The sequence below is a fragment of the Bos mutus genome, chromosome 1 (genome assembly GCF_027580195.1).
Source record: "Bos mutus isolate GX-2022 chromosome 1, NWIPB_WYAK_1.1, whole genome shotgun sequence".
Classification (NCBI taxonomy): domain Eukaryota; kingdom Metazoa; phylum Chordata; class Mammalia; order Artiodactyla; family Bovidae; genus Bos; species Bos mutus.
In genome coordinates this window covers 91,643,398-91,657,910 of record NC_091617.1, presented here as the reverse complement: position 1 = coordinate 91,657,910, position 14,513 = coordinate 91,643,398, and the positions used below count along the sequence as shown (strand labels likewise).

General features: G+C 34.7%; 1 protein-coding gene across 5 annotated transcripts in view; it reads left to right on the top strand.

The window, feature by feature from the left end:
• NAALADL2 (N-acetylated alpha-linked acidic dipeptidase like 2) overlaps nucleotides 1-14,513 on the top strand; it is a 1,605,389-nt gene that overhangs the window by 207,775 nt on the left and 1,383,101 nt on the right. For 2 of the 5 annotated variants that reach the window (XM_070373026.1, XM_070373033.1), the window contains exon 3: nucleotides 11,288-11,405. The exons of the other annotated variants lie outside the window; for them this stretch is intronic. The gene's annotated coding sequence lies outside the window, so the exon portion shown is untranslated. The remainder of the gene's footprint in view (nucleotides 1-11,287; nucleotides 11,406-14,513) is intronic. 5 annotated transcript variants of the gene reach the window in all.

The window sequence follows — 14,513 nt, the reverse complement described above, 5'->3', positions numbered from 1 at the left end:
AATCCCCTTGGTCATTCATCCATACTCATCCTCTTTCATTTCACAAGTATTATTTGAGGCCTACTATGTGCAGACATTGTGTAAGTCTCTGTGAATGAAAGCATTGTGTCCACTCCCTGCCACGCAATGCTTACAGACAAACTAAATACAATTAACAGTGCCTAAAAGTATGGCCCACTCCAGTACTCTTGCCTGGAAAATCCCATGGACAGAGGAGCCTGGTAGGCTGCAGACCATGCGGTCGCGAAGAGTTGGACACGACTGAGCGACTTCACTTTCACTTTTCCCTTTCATGCATTGGAGAAGGAAATGGCAACCCACTCCAGTGTTCTTGCCTGGAGAATCCCAGGGACGGGGGAGCCTGGTGGGTTGCTGTCTATGGGGTCGCACAGAGTTGGACATGACTGAAGCGACTTAGCAGCAGCAGCAGCAAAAGTATGGATACCAAAATATGGAGAAGTCACCCCAAGTGCCGCAGCAAATGTGCAGGTGTGCTGAAAAATTTTTAAAATACACAACAGCATCTATTGGATATCAATCACATGAACTACTTTCAATTTGCATGTATTTTTTCAAATGTCTGTGAAATTAATATGAAATGATTACTTTAAGTGTTTAACCTAACCACTTAATAAATAAAACTAGATGGTATTTCCTTTGGCCTAGAATACTAAGAAGAAAATTTTTAAGAACATCATAAACAGAACAAATTTAGGAATATCTGGCCTGAGGAAAGCAGTTTTTATATTTTCATCAGAGTAGTTTAAAGAATGAGCCAAATGAAACTGAGCTAGGGAACTCTTGTAGGAACTCAGGATTCAGGAGAACAAAATGAGACTGAAATTGATTAGAAAAGTGATATCCAGTCGGAGATGCAGAAATACTTGCATATTTTTCTCATGAGGTTATTTAAATCTCATTTAAAGGAATTTTAGTGTCTTCAGGATAATTGTTAATGTGAATTCAAATTATAAAAGATATTTGGGAATACTTCTCTTTTAGTGATATACTTGAATGTTTTGCCTTATGTATAAATAATAAAAACATAAGTGGGCTATCAATCTTATTAATTTGAAGATGACATGTTTTTGATGTTTAGGCTATTGCTTTTAACCTCAGCCAAACTGAATGCACTGAATAGGAAGAGCATATCATACTGTCACCTTAAGAATATATGATTCTAACGTCTCCTTGGATACATAGACATCTCAAAGAAAAATAATGGTAAATCTGAGGTAGAGATGTATTTGACAGTCCAGTGTCTACACACTTCTAATTTCCTCTGTTCAACTGCAAGCTTCACTAGTAATTTGAGTCCTAGAGCATGTAGAAATTGCTAGCAATGTTCCCCTAGCTACTTTTTCATGAAAAGATGATTATGTGATGCTAAGAGGATTTGTTGACAAGAGGAGGAATTTTTATTGCATAAGTCTGCTTTCAAGGAAAAAAAGAAGAGAATCAATGGAAAATAGCAGTTGAATCATTTTCTGGAAGATTAGAGAAATTACCACTGGGACTTGCTTCCATTATCTCAGAGCTTAGACTTAACTATGTTTTTCATATCACCAAGTGAGGGAGTGAAAATTGAGAGAATATGAATGATCCATCAGGGAGAACATATGTAGGATAAAACAATATTCGTGAAATACATGATTGCACATTAGGTCTCTATGTGCATGCATGCTAAGTCACTTCAGTCATGTCCTACTCTTTATAACCCTATGGAGTATAGCTCACCAGGCTCTTCTCTCCATGGGATTCTCCAGGCAAGAAAATTGGAGTGGGTTGCCATGTCCTCCTCCAGGGAATCATCCCAACCCAGGGATGGAAGCCATGTCTTATGTCTCCTGCCCTGGCAGGAGAGTTCTTTACTAGTGCCACTGGGAAACCCTAAGGTCTCTATATGCATGTGTAAAGGGTAGAGTGACATTTTAGAAAAGGTCATTTGATTAAGAGAAGATCTAGACTCAACCCTTATTTCTGCCATTTATTTATAAATATGATCTTAAACTTGTTTTTGTTTAGTTGCTTAGTCGTGTCAACTCTTTTGAAACCCCATGGACTGTAGCTGTCCAGGCTCCTCTGTCCATGTGATTCCCCAGAAAAGAGTACTGGAGTGGATTGCCATTTCCTTCTCCAGGGGATCTTCTGGACCCTGGAATCAAACCTGTGTCTCCTGAATTAGCAGGTGGATTCTTTACTGCTGAGGCACCAGGAAATACCCATAAACTTGTTGCTTAACTTTGTTCAGCCTCAGTTTCCACAGCTATAGAAATACATTGTAGGAAGGAGCCACAGATCCTTTTAGAATTATTATAAAAATTGTGTTCTTCTAAGTCCAGTGTACCTTTCATTCTATGACAGTGATCTCCATTTTGAATATCAAGTGCATTGTCATTGGCATCGTGCAGAGATTGGACTATACTGATAATTGGACTGCACTGATTCTATGTCATAAACTTAATATGTTAATTTAGAATAATTAATGGTTACCTGGATTACCATCTCTAAAAGGCAGAGTTATGATTGTCATATGTCACTTTGAGAGTGCCAATTTATGATTATTTAAACATTTTTGAGTACTTATTTACTTCTTCAGAATACTGGCCTTTATATACAATTATTTGAAATTAAGTAGTTTATTTGAAATACTGTTACATCTTGGTGTTCACATTGTTATTGTTTACCTAGGGACAGTATATTGGAGAAGGAAATGGCAACCCACTCCAATATTCTTGCCTGGAGAATCCCAGGGACAGAGGAGCCTGGTGGGCTGCCATCTATGGGGTCACACAGAGTCGCACACGACTGAAGTGACTGAGCAGCAGCAGCAGGGACAGTATATTCTACATTCTGTTCAGAAAATGTTTGTTGATCACATCTTTATATAGATTCTGAGATAGTGAATATTTATAGATAGAATGACCTAAATAATATATTTAGAATTCTATTTTTTTATGTTTCTTTGATTTAGTGACTGTAAATTGAAAATTCAAATCATTGCTTTGTATTCTCATGATATATACAATATACCAAAACCAAAAGTCCATAAAATATTAAAAGATTGGTGTTATTTTTTCCTTTTGAAGGCACTTTGTTTCTACAAAATAAAACTAACCTGAACAAATTTCAAGTGGTAAGGAAAATTTAGTGAAAAAGTGAAAGTGAAGTTGCTCAGTTGTGTCTGACTCTGTGTGACCCCACGGACTGTAGCCTACCAGGCTCCTCCATCCATGGGATTGTCCAGGCAAGAGTACTGGAGTGGGTTGCCATTTCCTTATCCAGGAAAATTTAGTAAAACTTGATAAAAATATTTTAACATTGGAATCCATGTTTATCTTAAATATTCAGAAATATACACAAGGATGCTTACTTATTGCTCATTAAAATATACTGATACTTGTAAAACATGCTATGTTGAAAAATGGTGCAGAACTACACCTTTAGCTAATTGTAATTGTGGTTTACAGAAATACACACACACACACACATGCACACACACCCCTATGTGCACACACACTGTATTTGAAATGGACTGGAAGACTATCCACACAATAGTATCTTTAATCAATAGAATGAAGGTTGGGTCATTTTTATCATTTATGTTTTTACATTTTTTCAAAGTCTCTATAATTAAATTATAACTGAAATGCATTTAACTATAAAATGACAGAACAAAACATCTTCACTTCATCTTTTGTAGTCTGAACAAATGAGGATCATATAATAATTTGGATATTTTTATAATTTTCTGTCCAGTTCCCTTCTATAGGAATTTCACTTGTGAGACTACTTTCGTAAGAAAAGATTCAGTAATGAGATTTTGAGTCAAAGGCTAATGTCAAGTTTAAGTTTGAAAATACTACGTAGTCTTCCATAAAATTCTACCAACTCTGTATGACTTTTCATACACTTAATAATTCTGACTGTTGTAGAGAGTTTTATCTTTATCTACCTGAGAGCAATACATCCTATTTTTGTTTCACTATATGGATTTGGTAATGAGATTATATTATATTTAAGTGATCAGAATTTTATAATTTACTTATTTGTGTTTTGCCTAATTTTCTGTTAGTATGTTGGGTTTTAATCTATTGATTTACAAGAGTTCTTATGTAGTAGACTCTTCCTGTCAAGACTTTCCCTCTACGTATTTTCCACTTTTAATGTTAAAAAAATTTATTTATTTAGTCTATTCAAGTATAGATGAGTTACAATATTGTTAGCTTCAAGTGTATAGTAGAGTGATTCAGTTGTGTACACTGAATATTGTGTACACTGAATATAAATATACTGTGTGTGTATTCAGTAATACTATTATTTTTATTATTCAGACTCTCTTCCCTTATAGGTTCTTACAACATATTGAGTATAGTTCCCTGCACTACACAGTAGGTCCTCGTTGGTTATCTATTGCCATGGACAGAGGAGCCTGGTGGGCTACAGTCCATAGGATCGCGAAGGCATGACTCAAGCAACTTTGCATGCAGGCACTTGTTTTATTAACCCCAAACCTCTTAATTTATCCCTCCCCCCACATTTCCCCTTTGGTAATCATTAATTTGTTTTCTATGTCTGTGAGCCTCTTTATGCTTTGGATATAATTTCATTTGTATCTTTTTTTTTTCTTTTCATTTTTAGATTCTACATATAAACAATATCATATGATATTTTATTTCTCTGTTCTCTGTCTGGCTTGCTTGACTTAGAATGATAATCCCTAAGTCCATCCATATTGCTCCAAATAGTATTATTTCATTCTTTTTATGCCTGAGTAATATTCGGTCATATATAATATGCAGTCATATATAATATACAAGTCATATACAAAATACAAGTCATATGCAATACAAATGTATGTATATATTATATATGTGTATGTACATATGTGGATATATATATATCATCTTCCCTCATGGTAAAGATGGTAAAGAATACACCTGCCAATGCAGGAGGCATGAGTTTGATCCCTGGGTTGGGAAGATCCCTTGGAGCAGGAAATGGCAACCAACTTCAGTATTCTTGCCTGAAGATTTCCATGATAGAGAAGCCTGGTGGGCTACTGTCCATGGGGTTGCAAATAGGACATGACTGAGCAAATAACACTTTCTATATAAATATAAATACATATATATATACACACACACACATAATCTTTATCCATTCCTCTGTCGATGGACAGAGAACATTTAGGTTGCTTTCATGTCCTGGCTATTGTAAATGGTGCTTCAGTGAACATTGGGGTGTACACATTTTTTTGAATTATAGTTTCCTCTGGATATGCACCTAGGAGTTGGATTGCTGGATCATATGGTAGCTCTGTTTTCCATGTTGTCCTCCATAGTGGCTGTACTAATTTACATTCCCATCAACAGTGTAGGAGAGTCCCCTTTTCTTCACACCCTCTCCAACATTTATTGTTTGTAGAATTTTTGGTGATGACCATTTTGACTGGTGTGAGGTGATAACTCATTGTAGTTTTTATTTACATTTCTCTAATAATTAGTGATACTGAGCATTTTTTCATGTTCTTTTTAGCCATCTGTATATCTTCTTTGGAGAAATGTCTATGTAGTTATTCTTCTGGTTTTTGATTGGGTTGTTTTTTTTAATATTGAGCTGCATGAGCTGTTTGTATATTTTGGAGATTAACTCCTTGTCTGTTGCTTTGTTTGCAAATATTTTCCCCTATTCTAAGGGTTGTCTTTTCCTTTTTTTTTAAGTTTTCCTTTGCTGTGCAAAAGCTTTCAAGTCTAATTAGGTCCCATTTACTTATTTTTGTTTTTATTTCTGTTACTCTTGGAGATGGATCAAAAGAAGATATTGCTGCAATTAATGTCAACCACTTTTATTTTAAAACCTTATTTATATTAAACTTTTTCAATACATCATTACCATTTTTTGAACGAGTAAGGGTATCTTGGTTAAATATATCATGGTAGTTATATACTTTCGTGGTTGTAGAACACGTTTAGAGGGGCCTTTATCACCAAAGAGTATATAAAATATTTAGTAACTTATTTTATTTATTTAAATTTAAATTTATTTATTTTAATTAGAGGCTAATTACTTTGCAATATTATATTGGTTTTGCCATATATCAACATGAAACCTCCATGGGTGTACATGTGTTCCCAATCCTGAACCCCCTTCCCACCTCCCTCCCCATACCATCCCTCTGGGTCATCCCAGTGCACCAGCCCCAAGCATCCTGTATCCTGCATCAAACCTAGACTGGCGATTCATTTCTTATATGATATTATACATGTTTGAATGCCATTCTCCCAGATCATCCCCCCGCTCCCTCTCCCACAGAGTCAAAAAGACTGTTCTATACATCTGTGTCTCTTTTCTCACATACAGGGTTATCATTACCATCTTTCTAAATTCCATATATATGCGCTAGTATACTGTATTGGTGTTTTTCTTTCTGGCTTACTTCACTCTGTATAATAGGCTCCAGTTTCATCCACCTCATTAGAACTGATTCAAATGTATTCTTTTTAATGGCTGAGTAATACGCCATTGTGTATATGTACCACAGCTTTCTTATCCGTTCGTCTGCTGATGGACATCTAGGTTGCTTCCATGTCCTGGCTATTATAAACAGTGCTGCGATGAACATTGGGGTACATGTGTCTCTTTCCCTTCTGGTTTCCTCGGTGTGTATGCCCAGCAGTGGGATTGCTGGATCACATGGCAGTTCTATTTCCAGTTTTTTAAGGAATCTGCACACTGTTCTCCATAGTGGCTGTACTAGTTTGCATTCCCACCAACAGTGTAAGAGGGTTCCCTTTTCTCCACATCCTCTCCAGCATTTATTGCTTGCAGACTTTTGGATCACAGCCATTCTGACTGGGGTGAAATGGTACCTCATTGTGGTTTTGATTTGCATTTCTCTGATAATGAGTGATGTTGAGCATCTTTTCATGTGTTTGTTAGCCATCTGTATGTCTTCTTTGGAGAAATGTCTATTTAGTTCTTTGGCCCATTTTTTGATTGGGTCATTTATTTTTCTGGAATTGAGCTGCAGGAGTTGCTTGTATATTTTTGAGATTAGTTGTTTGTCAGTTGCTTCATTTGCTATTATTTTCTCAGTAACTTATTTTAGTATTCCAAGTTTTAATGTCTCTAATGGATTTTTTGATTTTTCTGGAATGTATTTTTCTGAAATGAGTAGAGAAAGAAAGGAAAAGTGCTACTTTAAAAAATTTTCCAATGGACATTTAAATTTTGTAATGTTAATTTTTGAATAATGGCCTTATCCCAGCTTATTTGAAGCACAAATTTTATCATGCATAATTTCCCTATCTGCTTGATAACTAAGATAAGTGTATATTTTTAAAATGTGAACAGTTAACAAAGGTGATTCATTCACTCACAGAGCTATTAATGTCCATCTTCTTTTATTCTCACCCTGTTATTCATTTTATTGAAGTGTCAATTTACTGAGCCTGCTCAGTACTGTTAATAGATACTCATGGTTTCTGGTTGGTCTCTGACTTCAGGGATCTCAAAATTGAGGCCATCTTTACTTACATGCAAAATAACTAGTCTAAGTACATCAGATAGATATGTGTATTGTAATAGAATATTGCAATAAAAACTTCATTCCTCAAGTTTTTGAACACACAGATCATAGAGTATTAGAGTTGAAAATGATCTTAAAGATTGTCTATGTCCAGTCTCTTGTTTTATATTTAGGAAAACTGAGACCCAAAGAAATTAAATGGCTTAATCAAGACCATATTTTGAGTTACTTACAGAAGTTGATTTAAAATCTGGATTCCCAAATGGTCCTTGCATTTTGATTTATCAAGATATTCCTATAATATGAAAAAAAGATTCATGGTGAAAGAGCTATTATTGTTTCCTCTTCTAATATTTTGAACACCATTATTTCTGAAAGTGAACCATGTTTTATCGTACATCATATAGAACCTTTGGTGCCCATCTCCCTCCATTATTCAATGATACTGTCTTTAAGTGTATTGGTTCTCTTCACTGTTAGATTGATTCTTCTGCCTTCTATGTGCCATGATCTTAGAACTTTTTCAGGGATATACATAGGGAGATATTACTCATTTGTTCTTTCTCTGTGCATTTGTAAGATTTCTGATAGTTGGTCTTAAAATATCTGCATGGTTTTGGGATGAAGAAAGAGAAGAAGATAGGATTAGAAACCAAATTTTTAAAAACTGTGTTAAATCCTTCTAAATATTTCCTATAAGAACAGACCTTTGGACTCTGTGGGAGAAGCCGAGGGTGGGATGATTTGAGAGAATAACATTGAAAAATGTATATTAATGTATATAAAATAGATGACCAGTGCAAGTTTGATGCATGAAACAGCACACTCAGAGCCGGTCCTCTGGGACAACCCAGAGGGATGGGGTGGGGAAGACGGTGGGAGTAGGGTTCAAGCTTGGGGACACACATGTGTACCCGTGGCTGATTGATGTCTATGTATGGCAAAAAACTTCATAATATTATATAGTAATTGCTCTGCAATTAAAATAAATTAATTTAAAAAACCCTCAAAGGCAAACATCTTTCATCAATCACTAATATCTGATGTACTACACAGTATTATTCTTATCACAGAAATAACATACAGATGAGGCAATAATATTACTTAGGGATAGTTATGTTTATATTTAATAGTTGGCCTTCTTTGCTGTGGAGAGAAAGATTGGAGACCTAGCAGAGTTATTTCAGGGGTCCTAAATGAGTCTGCAGTTGATTAATTAGTGGTGTATGACCTTTGGTTACCATGCCCTTAAGACAATGACCGAACAAGTGCTGAGAGCAGTTTATCTTTGGAAGACAAAATCAGTGTTTCAGAACAGAGAAAAATAAATAGCTTGATCATTGGCTTAAGCATTTCCTTTGATTTGCGGGCTTATTCTATTTAATTTTCCTCAGTAATTTTTTCAGGGCATTATCAGAAGTAATTTTTAATTTGCATATAATGTGTGAAGAGGATAAAACTACATTCTATGATAATACTTTTGAACTTATAATTTTATATAATAGTACATTTATAATATACTTTTAAGAAAAGATAGGTATTGAAAACAGTCACCTTTCAGGATGATCTGTTCTCTTAGATCCTAACTCTGATGCCATGATACCTTTTGTATATAACAGGGCAGCTCCCTTCGTAGAGACTGTCCTGCATCTCTACTTGCGGGCTTGTGTTGAGGGGCTTAGGGTTCCCTTCTTACCCACTTATGTATGCATATGTTACAGAGACTGTGTGATTCCTATGCATGCAAAGCCAGTGTTCAAATAAGCTTGTAGTTCTTGATTAGTGGGTAAAAGAAAAACTGAGCAATTTTACCCTGGACCAAAAAGTGACTGATTAACTCAGGAATTCTGAAGTTGAAAGGATAGTTATTAGCATAAGGTTATGCCTATTGAATGTGGTGGATGTCACTCTAAAACTTTCAGTATGATATGCCATTTTGGGCAGCTTTTAAATATATTATGGTAGAGTGTTTTTTTTTTTTTTTAATTAGCTTTTCCTATAGTGTAATTGAAAGGTAATGTATTATATATGTAATGCTTACTCATTAAAAAAACAAGCTACATATTTCTGAAACACAAATATTATTGTAATTTTTCATTTTGTTGGTTAAATTAAAACATTATTTAAACAACATTAAAATATGACTTTCATTATTAATCATTTAGGGACTTGCTCAGATGTCATTAATAAGATACTTAGTAGGATTGCTCTTTAATTGGAATACACAAGAGCTCTGTGGTTCTCGTTTTTGGAGGAAACCTGAGCCATATTTTTATTATCTCTTATGTCATCTTAGAGTAAATTTTAGAAATATTTAAGTATTTTAAATTTCCATCTCATTTAAACCTAATATTTTTCCCAAGTTTGTGTGATACATTTATACTTAAAAATGTATCCTCACTTTTCCTGTTATTTTCCATTTTCAAAAAGATAGGAATCGAAAAATATATTCAAACATTTGATTCATGATTCACTGTTTTTTTTTTTCAGCCTGTATCCCTCTTTGATATTTTCAGCCACTGCCATTAGCAAGATTTTGACTTACCCCAAAGTTAGTGTTAAAAAAACAAATCAGTTTGAAGAGTGGTGGTTGTAGAGAAATTATTACGTTCTTTACTTCAGTAGCCCTGTGTTTACTAAACAGAAACAGAGAATTGGAGGTGAGTTACAACCAACTTTGGAAGCTACAGATTATCTTTATGATGTTCTTATATAACATGTTTTATAATCAGGTCCCTTGGATTTCAGGTGGAATCTGCCAGTTCATAAAGCTAAATGAGTCTTCCTAATAGAACTTTTTGGGTCCAGTTACATAATTTTCAGTTTCCCTGGGTAAGGAATTGATTCATATTTACTTTTTTTCACTTTCTGAAGAGGTGGGTTTATTTTTGGTTCTACTTTACACTCACCACTTGGAGGAGCTCATTATGACATGACATACTTTTGAGTGACTAATAATGTCTAGGGAGTAACTATTCTCATTTCCCATAGATTCATCCCTCACATATGCTTAACATCATTTATTGGTCAGTTTCTGTTTTCTTTAGGTTACATATTCTTTACTATATTAGTAGTGTTTATGGACAAAAGAGTAAACAATGGTTCAGAAAAACTTTCTCAAAAGGTACTCAGCTCTGCTAAACTTTAAAATTCCAACCTTACAACCCCTAACATACCTGTCACTCTAGTCCAAGGGACTGATGAGAAGAAATTGGTCAGTAGGAAAACTTTGAGCAGTTGGGTGAATATTGATTATTTCAACCATTCTTTATGGCTATGATACTTTCTTTGAAGTAGTTCCTTTCCTAATTTAATCATCTCTCTCTGTTATGTCAAGAGCAAAATATATTCTCCTCATCATGTTCCTCAAATGCTGACTAATCTTTGCTCTGTCTCTGACTGTGGTTTAAAAGCTTGAAAAGATAGAATATAAGTGCATATATGTGGTGTGTATAATGGGAAACTGAATTACTTGATTTTATTTTCAAAATGGGCTAGAGAAAGTTGAAAAATAAAATAAACAAGACAAATACATATTGCAGAATGAGTGTGTATATTAAATATGTATCATATGGTATATAAAGATTTCAAATATGTGTAGTTTTTCACTGTTTTCTCTTTTCTAATAACGTTCCTACATAAGCTTAAATTTTGTGCATACTTCATTTCCTTATCTCACCAAATGTTTCATGACATTCAGGTTACTGGTTATGAGGGAAAACAGGCAGTGACATCTGTCAACACATTGATTTCCAGGGTTGATACAGATGGTCTGAGCTGATCCCTGCTCTCCCTCACACCCCATTTGTGTGCCTTCCAAAGCTACCTGCTCATCTACATGGATGACCTTCTCAAAGAGGACCAGTCATGAAGGGTATTTAAAGGGTGATTTATTTGCTATAATTTCTAAACCTGTTTATTATTTATTCAAAGATCTATAAATCTGTAGAACAAATAGGCAAACTTTGGTTAGGATGATTGTGTTTTCCAGAAGCAGTATAGAGAATTAGAGAGGTTTCAAGTTGAGAGTCCATAAACCTGATTCAGTAGTTATTTGCTTTATGACTTCAGTAAGTCACTTTTGTATGTCTTTTAGTTTTGTACTTTAAAAAAAATGGATTAATAATATACCAGTAGCAATGATGGGCTACTGTCATAGGCTTTGGGCTACAACCCTGAAGAAAATAGTGTAAATAAATCATAAATAATCACAATAAGTTTGGCTTCTTGGTGATTACATTTACATTGGGAGAGATAGGAGATAAACAAATACATTTGTAGAATGTATACGATATCTGATAGTGATAAATTCTATGGGAAAAAGTAAAATGAAGGAAAGACAGTAGACAGTATGAAGAAAGGAGATGTTGCAGTTTTAAGGAAAGTAAGAAGGGAAAGCTTCACTGAGGTATTTTTAAACAAATACTTAAGGAGGCAGGGAGAGCCTCTAGTTATCACGGATAAGAACTATCACATTAAGTGTGACAAATTAGGTTAAAAATATCTTAGCACCGTTGCTGGCTAAAGTACAGCAGTGTTTAAGAGTATTGCAAGTAGTATTATAAATACATTAATCTTGGTTTTAAGAATTAAAAAAAATTTTTTAATTGGAGGAAAATTGCTTTACAATGTTGTATTGGTTTCTGCCATTCAACAATGCAAATCAGCCATAATTAAAGATCTTTTATGTGCAGCTGTGAGTTTCACTCTCATCACAGAAGTAGCCTGTGACTATGTGGGTTGTGCCAGTATTTGGTTACTTTTCTTTTTGTTATGTGAAAACATAATCCAAAGAATGAGTCATAATCTCAAAATCTTGTAGTCAGAAAGACAATTTAATTGTTTCAGGTACATTTATTTTTCCCAAAATTGGAAAAATAATCTTTAGCATATTGGAATAGAAACTATCTTTTAGAACTTGATACAGAAACTGATAAAGCTATTTTTCTTTTTCTTTCTTTTTTAAACTAGAAGAGTCTTTAAACACACTTAAAGCTTGTTTTTACCTCATTATAGAAAGAAAGCTAGAAGTAGATGAGCCTGAAACATTGACTTTAACCATCTTGAATTTCATGGAGCATCCAGAATGATGCATCTTTCCCTTCAAATATTTATCCATCACTTTCAGACAAGTGGTGTATGAAGCAATAAATAACAGATAGCTAGAACAGGAGAAAACAGTTTTTTAATGCCTTGTGCTTAAACTGTCACTCTGGCAGGAAGTAATAACTGAATACTGCATTATTTAGGGCAAGGTAATAGACTACTTCCTTATAGAGGCAAATTACTTTGGGATTGGCTGTCTTTCCCTCAGAAGCCAGGGTTTCCTCAGTGAAAGACTAGATTTGGAGGTTTGATTTGAAGTGATTGGCTACTGAATCCTCATGCTATATACACCAGAAAAGTGTTTCCTTTGAGACTCTGGTCATCATTTATCATTAAATAAAGAGTCATGCCAAGTGCATGCTTTTCCATATGGTAGGCGGTGGGATGCTTGATAAAAGCAGAGACCTGGCACTAGAATGATCTGTGTTTAACTCTGTTACTTGCTAGTATGATTCTAGATAAATTGCCCAGTGTTCTGGGACTCAGTTTCCCTGAATCCCAGAAAATTGGGAAGTATAAGTAGGTACACTAATTTAACTGAGTAACTGCAAGGATTAAGTTAAATGATGGGTGTAATGATCTGGAACTTACATTTTGGTGTCAACAAATAAATATTTACTACTTACAGATGATTTAAAGATCTTAAGTTACATAATGGCTTCCCTGGTAGTTTAGATGGTAAAGAATCTGCCTGCAATGAAGGAGACCCAGGTTTGATCCCTGGGTTGGGAAAATCCCCTGGAGAAGGAGATGGCAACTCATTCCAGTATTCTTGCCTAGGAAATTCCGTGGACAGAGGAGCCTAGGGGGCTAAGTCCATGGGGTCTCAAAGAGTTGGACATGACTGAGCAACTAACACTTCTTTCACAAGTTGCATAATATATAGACGTTTAGCTGTTGATTTTTGGTAATAGATGCTATTTCTATATGTATCATAGAAGGCACCCAGGTAATATTAGTGTTTTTTTTCTGTTCCCTCTCTCCCTTTGAATTTTACAAACCATAAGTAGTTTATGATCCCAAAAGATCATGTTCTATTAAAGGCTTTGTATTAGCCTCCACCTGCACAAATCTTGTGTGTCAGTATTCTGTCTAGTTTTAAAATACTATCTGGTAAATATAAGACAGCAGATTTGTAGAGTTGCATACTATTATGCATAGTAATAGTGCTGGTTGATGGCGTTTGGGCCCGCATGCCAATATTTTAAAATCAGCTTCTATTCAGTTGAATAATTATACTTTGATGCATGAAAAGTCCATTATGAATAGGACTAGTTCTAGTTTCAAATACTCTTATTCATAATGTTATTCATAATTTACTTGCTTTTGGATGGTAGTTATGATGGTTTCCCAATTGTAACTGCAAAATTCCTCTTTTTCAAGGTGCTCATTACTTTGGTCTATAAAGTAAGCCAAGTTGGACCAATAAATAGAAAATGAAATTAGTTGTGATTTTCACATTAATTTCCTTATTATGGAAATATATTTTTAATAAGTGATTGAGTCTTACTTTTTCTACTTTTTACTCCTTATTAAAATATTTTTACCATTTTTTTGGACATAATGTGAACATATATTTGACAGTGTTTATAATGTGTGTGTGTGCTCAGTTGTGTCCAACACTTTGCGACCCTATGGACTGTAACCCACCAGGCTTCTCTGTCCATGGGATTCTCCAGGCTAGAATACTGGAGTGGGTTGCCATTTCCTCTTCCATGGGATCTTCCCAACCCAGAATCAAACCCACGTCTCCTGTTGCTCCTGCATTGGCAGATGGATACTTTACCACTAGTATTTCAAATTGTTACAGGATCACACAATATTTCTATATTTACTTGGGAGTTTAATCACTTTTAAAGTTTTTAATTATCAGAAT